The 5,377-nt window shown below is 36.8% G+C and overlaps 1 pseudogene across 1 annotated transcript; it reads left to right on the top strand.

Moving 5' to 3' along the window:
* The first annotated feature begins 2,297 nt into the window (after positions 1–2,297).
* Positions 2,298–4,379, top strand: LOC149190418 (arabinogalactan O-methyltransferase 1 pseudogene; annotated as a pseudogene). Its single transcript, XR_016256491.1, has 2 exons — positions 2,298–3,716; positions 3,904–4,379. The product of XR_016256491.1 is annotated as an arabinogalactan O-methyltransferase 1 pseudogene (transcript).
* The last annotated feature ends 998 nt before the right edge of the window (positions 4,380–5,377 follow it).

Below are 5,377 nucleotides of genomic sequence, written 5' to 3'. Positions count from 1 at the left end.
GAAGTAATGTCGGTAGGCTAAACGCTGATAGAACAATCAATGACTTAGATAAGCCATTATGGTAGGTGACAAAGAAATTCACAATAGCAACATATGGGAAAGGGTGTTGATGTGGCTTTGGAGGGCAATCTTCAAGTGGGCATAAATTTGTGTCCTAAGTTCAGAATTGGATGAAATTTACACTATTGGAAAGCTCTCGATGTGTAGAAGAAAATGAAAGTATTATAAATGAGTTTCAAAGTAATCATAGGAAGGGGAATTTTGATAACCTCACTTTTTTAAGGTGACATAGGAGGTTGGCATTGGATATCCTGCAACTTTAATCAAGGTTTAAGAGTTGAGTATATTACAAATGACATCAAAGCTAAAAGTTCAACATTTGTACTATATGGGCTCAAGAAAAAAAATGAAACTATCAGAGCAGAGCTCAAATACTAAGCCTAGAGGGCCAAAGATAGATCTACAAAAACAAAGTTTCAAGTGTGATAGAGGAAATGTTTCAAAGTAAGGAGTACAATAGTAAGGTTGTGCAACATGGGAACTATGATTATTGGGTGAAAAAAAAAATGATGTATAGACCCAAGTTTCTTGAGAAGGGAATTCACAGGTTTTGTGACTAGATTGACAGATCTTTGATAAGAGAATGAGGCAGAACTACTGATGATGCAACAAAGAAGGATCCGCTTGAATGTCAATGGGCGAAGTTGTGAACAACTTACTTAGGAGATCTCCTTGAACAACTCAACTGCATGATAATTGCAAAAACACATGGCCAATTGATACAACCATAATTATGAGGGGGAATCTCTCAACTTACCTTTTGGTGTTCCAATGTTTTTTCCTCCCGTTTTAAAAACCCTATAATATTTTAATAAGTAAGAACATAGACATGATAAAATAACAAAAAATTAAATATATAAATTATTATATTATTTATAAATTTTTTTTCATTAATACAAATATAATAATAATTATTCTTTTATAAATAAATGTTAAGCATTTTCTTTCTAAAATTATTAAAAAAATATTTAAATGGATATTAATTTTTTAACTCAATAAAAAGAGAATATATATTTTTTAATTTTCTATTTATCTGCAAATTAACTAAATTAACTTATGGTTTAGAAAATTACAATTCAAAAATATTTTTACCACACCAACTCATAATCATATTTATAATTAGATTTTCACCATAAAATATCTTAACCAAACACCTTTTCACAAACTACTTTATACTTATAATTACCAAAATGTGAAACTTTCAAAATTATAAAAAATTTGCTATGATTTCGGAAATTACAATTCAAAGGTATTTTGACCACACCAAACTCTTATTCATATGGTTTGGGAAATTACCATTCAAAAATAATTTGACCGCACAAACTCAAAATTCATATTTATGATTAAATTTTCAACTAAAAATATCTTAACCAAACACCTTTTCACTAACTACTTTTTACCTACTAAAATTTGTAACTTTCAAAGTTGCAAACAATTTGCTAATATTTACATAAGCCAAAATTCGCACTGCATTCACACTTTGAAAGTACACTTTGCACTGCATTCACACTTTGAAAGTACACTTTTCTTGTTCATGTGTGTGTTTTTGACTATTTTCCAGGGAGTTGTCTATAATGCGATTTTTTGGAGATTTCGGTGACGGAATCCTGCGGAAGAAATTGAGGTTAAATCTTGATTTGTTGCAGTTAAAATGGTTTTTTAACTGCATATTTGGATTCAGCACCCTGGAAATCCCTGGGACGCTTTCATTGTGCAGAAACTAGCTATCAAACTTGTGACTATCAAACTTGCGATTCCAATAAATTCCTGCCGGATTTCGACCTGAAAAACCCGCCGGAAAGACTTTCAAAAAGTCGCTTTATAGACAACTGCATTTTCCAGTGAAATGACTGCGACAGAACGAACACGGTGGGCTCATATTACGTTTTTAATAATACTGCCATGAGTATCGATTCATCTTAAAATTTGGAATCATAAAAAAGTTAAAAAATGAAATAAATATAAACTTCAATTGAAGAAAAATATTAAACTTGACAGTTCATAGATGGCAGTATTTTACCGGCCAAAGCTGGTTTGATGTTACCTGCTTTGCTGTAATCTGATGCAGGAGCACCCACACCGCCAAAGTAAAGATTTGAAATGACATCAACGTTGGACATATTCGATGGTATAGACAACGTGCCAATGACCTTCTGTGTCGGTAGGCCACACCGTCTTCTGTATGATAAGTTGAATACCTTCGGACCAATCAAAATAATTAATATTTTGAGACAAAATCAGATCCAACAAACTCGTGGAAAAATGGTGCTACACCCTGAGAATAATGTGTTAATTTTCCCAAAATAAAGTCAATAATTGATTTATTCGTTCTCCAAACTCAAGAGACGTATGGTGTTGTTTCTGCAATTTTTTAAGTTGTGAAGCCCGTATCCAGAAGGATATCGTGTGGACTGGACAGAGGATTGATGAGTGTTTGTCGTGTCTGGTGGTGAACAGTTATATTGCAGTTTACGGCATTGATGAAGGCAGAGTCGCTATACGCTCATATTAGCTCAGGCAGTTCCTATTTCCAATCCTATAGAAACATAAATGAGCCCTAAGTACCTGTGACAGGACATTCGTGCATCTGAAGGCATGATACATCTGCATATGAAAGCCATACATCTCCATGCATATTCCGGCTACTCGATCACCCTACCTCCGGCAAGCTCCAATATTCAATGTATCTGCGACCACGGTCAGACCTGTCCCGTCTCCTCCTGCAACCTCCGTTGGCTTCCTCGTCTACCACCGTTTTCCAAATTCCGTTTTATTTTGAATTTAGTAAAGGCGCTAAAGGCTGCACCTTTTCTTCTCCGCTTTCATCCGGTCATGGGGTTGAGCGGGACCAGCAGTGGCTTCCGGGCGAGGTTGCGAGGACGCTTGTGCACTACGTGACGAGCAGGATCCTGCGCCACCGGAAGAAAGCTGAAATCAATCTCACCCTGGAAGTACTTTATGTGAGAAGCCCCTGCAATTTCTTCGTCTTCGGCCTCGGCTACGACAGCCCCCTTTGGAATGCCCTCAATGCCCATGGCAAAACCATTTTCCTGGAAGAGGACTCCAATTGGATACGGAAAGTCGTGGAGAGCCAACCAGGAATTGAAACTTATCACGTCCAATACCAAACGAAAATGTCCATGGCGGACGCCCTGCTGCACAACTACAGAAGAAATGGATCCTCCTACAGCCCCACCCGGGCCTTGAGGTCCTCCAAATGCGAGCTCGCTGTCACCAATTTGCCCGCGCTCATCTACGAGACGGAGTGGGATATGATCATGACCGTGGTTACTTCGATGCCGCGCCCGGGAGAATGTCTGCCATTTTCACGGCAGCCGTGATGGCCAGTAACAGGAAGAAGGAAGGATCCACAGATATTTTCCTTCATGATGTTGATAGGAGAGTGGAGCAAATGTATGCCGGGGAGTTCCTGTGCAGCAGCAATCTGGTGGGATCTTTGGGGAGGCTTTGGCATTTCAGGGTTCCCCCATTTTCCAAGATGAAGCCCACCAGCGGTAGCACTGACGGCTTCTTCTGTCCATCACCTATGAGCAATAAGGAATAATGGTTGCAGTGTTTACTCATCATCAGCGAGCTTTGTCTAATAAGGAATAATCATGCCCTTCATGTCCTCTTCAGTGAGCTTTGTCTAAATGGTAAGATCAATTACTGCTTTTCTTGGTTCACAGTTGTTTAGTGTCATTATGGTTTTGCTGAAGTATTTCATTGTAATCATTCTATAACCACAATGGTCGTTCTCGGCAATGGTAACTCAACGACGGTGCAAGTTATTCCTTCCACAAAGGTAAATATTAATTTATTTTTTTATTTGTTATCTTGTAGCTCGGCAAGGTGTTCAATATTTTTCTTGCTTTCAATGGTCTTGAGGGTGTTAGAGTTCAACTTTCCCTACATAGTTCCTCTCTCAGTCTTTACAGGTATTACTCTTTTAACATTTCCCAAGTTAAGTATTTCAGGTGGACGCTCTGAGATTATTTGTAATATGTCTCTTTATTTGTTTGCAGGTTTGGAAGGATTCTTGATTTTCCTTCTTATTTTCCAGTGGTCAGCTCAATCCGTCCTCTATTAATTCCAAAATGTTCCTTGTTCTAGGTTAGGAGCCTGACTTGCATGGTTTACTGGCTCTCTGCATGTAGTCTTAGGTTGATGGGCCATCAAATATATCTCCCAATTACTTAAATGGATTATGTATATTTTTGGTTGAATTTTAACAACCATACAAAAATCCCTCTTGGGGTTTCTTTTACTTTTACTCCCCTTGAATGTTTCTATCACGGTCTAAGTAATTTTTTAGGGTATTTAAATGTGGTATTGTTATAGAAGTCAACATATATTTTACTCATGTGGATTCTTAGTATTCAAGTTTTGATTAAAAAATGTATTTGCAGTAGAGGTTCTCTTTCCTGTTAGTTAAGAAACTATTTGTCTTCTTAAGGAATTATATGGACTGTCATTATCAAGTTCATATCAAGAATATTATTTATGATTCATGCATTTTGTACTCTTTCCATTTTGTATTGTTGGTAAATGGTTAAGTTGTTTTCCTTCTTAAATAGTTACCATCTTGTTCTGAGTTTGATGGGTTTCCCCTAGACTCGTTCGAGGGTAATTTTGTTCGCAGTCTTCTATCTTGGCCTTACTTGGGATTCTTTACCCATCCATGATTCTTCTCTGTGGTAACAACAATTTTTTTTGGTAACTGCATAGGACATTGTTCTCTGTCACTTAGTGTTATATGTTTATATATTGGCTACAAACATTCTCTGTTCCGTATTGTGTGTTTTGCTAGCACATATTTTATGATTTCGTTGCTTTTTTTTACCCGCAATGCGGGGTGTTGGATCTCTGAGTTTCTTTTGAAATATTCACCTGCATGTTTGTTCTTATTATTGTTATTGTTTTAATCTTCTACTTATATAGATGCTACAGAAAAAACCACATACATTTCCTCAGTTTGGTTCCACATGACTCTGGTGTAGTTACTTATTAACGTGGAGAGGGACTATTTTCCAAGGAATCCATTGGCTCACCATCGGAAAACTAACCATCGAAACCCTCTATAATTATTTTCAACATATTTTGGAAGTCATGTATCCTGGTACATGCAAGAATTAGTTATTACGATTATTATTTTAATTTTCAGAGATTTGTCTCCCTCATATTGCATTACTTGAGTCTAAGTTCTTCTTAATACCGACTCTTTCTTTTAATATCCAGAAACTCAACCAACATAGAGAGTTAATTTTACCGAAGAGAGGAAGTATATCTCACAAAAGAAGTCTACTCGCCAAATTTT

Source organism: Pinus tabuliformis, chromosome 3_1 (assembly GCF_031772625.1).
Source record: "Pinus tabuliformis cultivar Carrire ecotype Pingquan chromosome 3_1, CPIR1, whole genome shotgun sequence".
NCBI classification, from domain to species: Eukaryota; Viridiplantae; Streptophyta; class Pinopsida; order Pinales; family Pinaceae; genus Pinus; species Pinus tabuliformis.
This window is presented reverse-complemented; position numbering and strand designations above follow the sequence as displayed.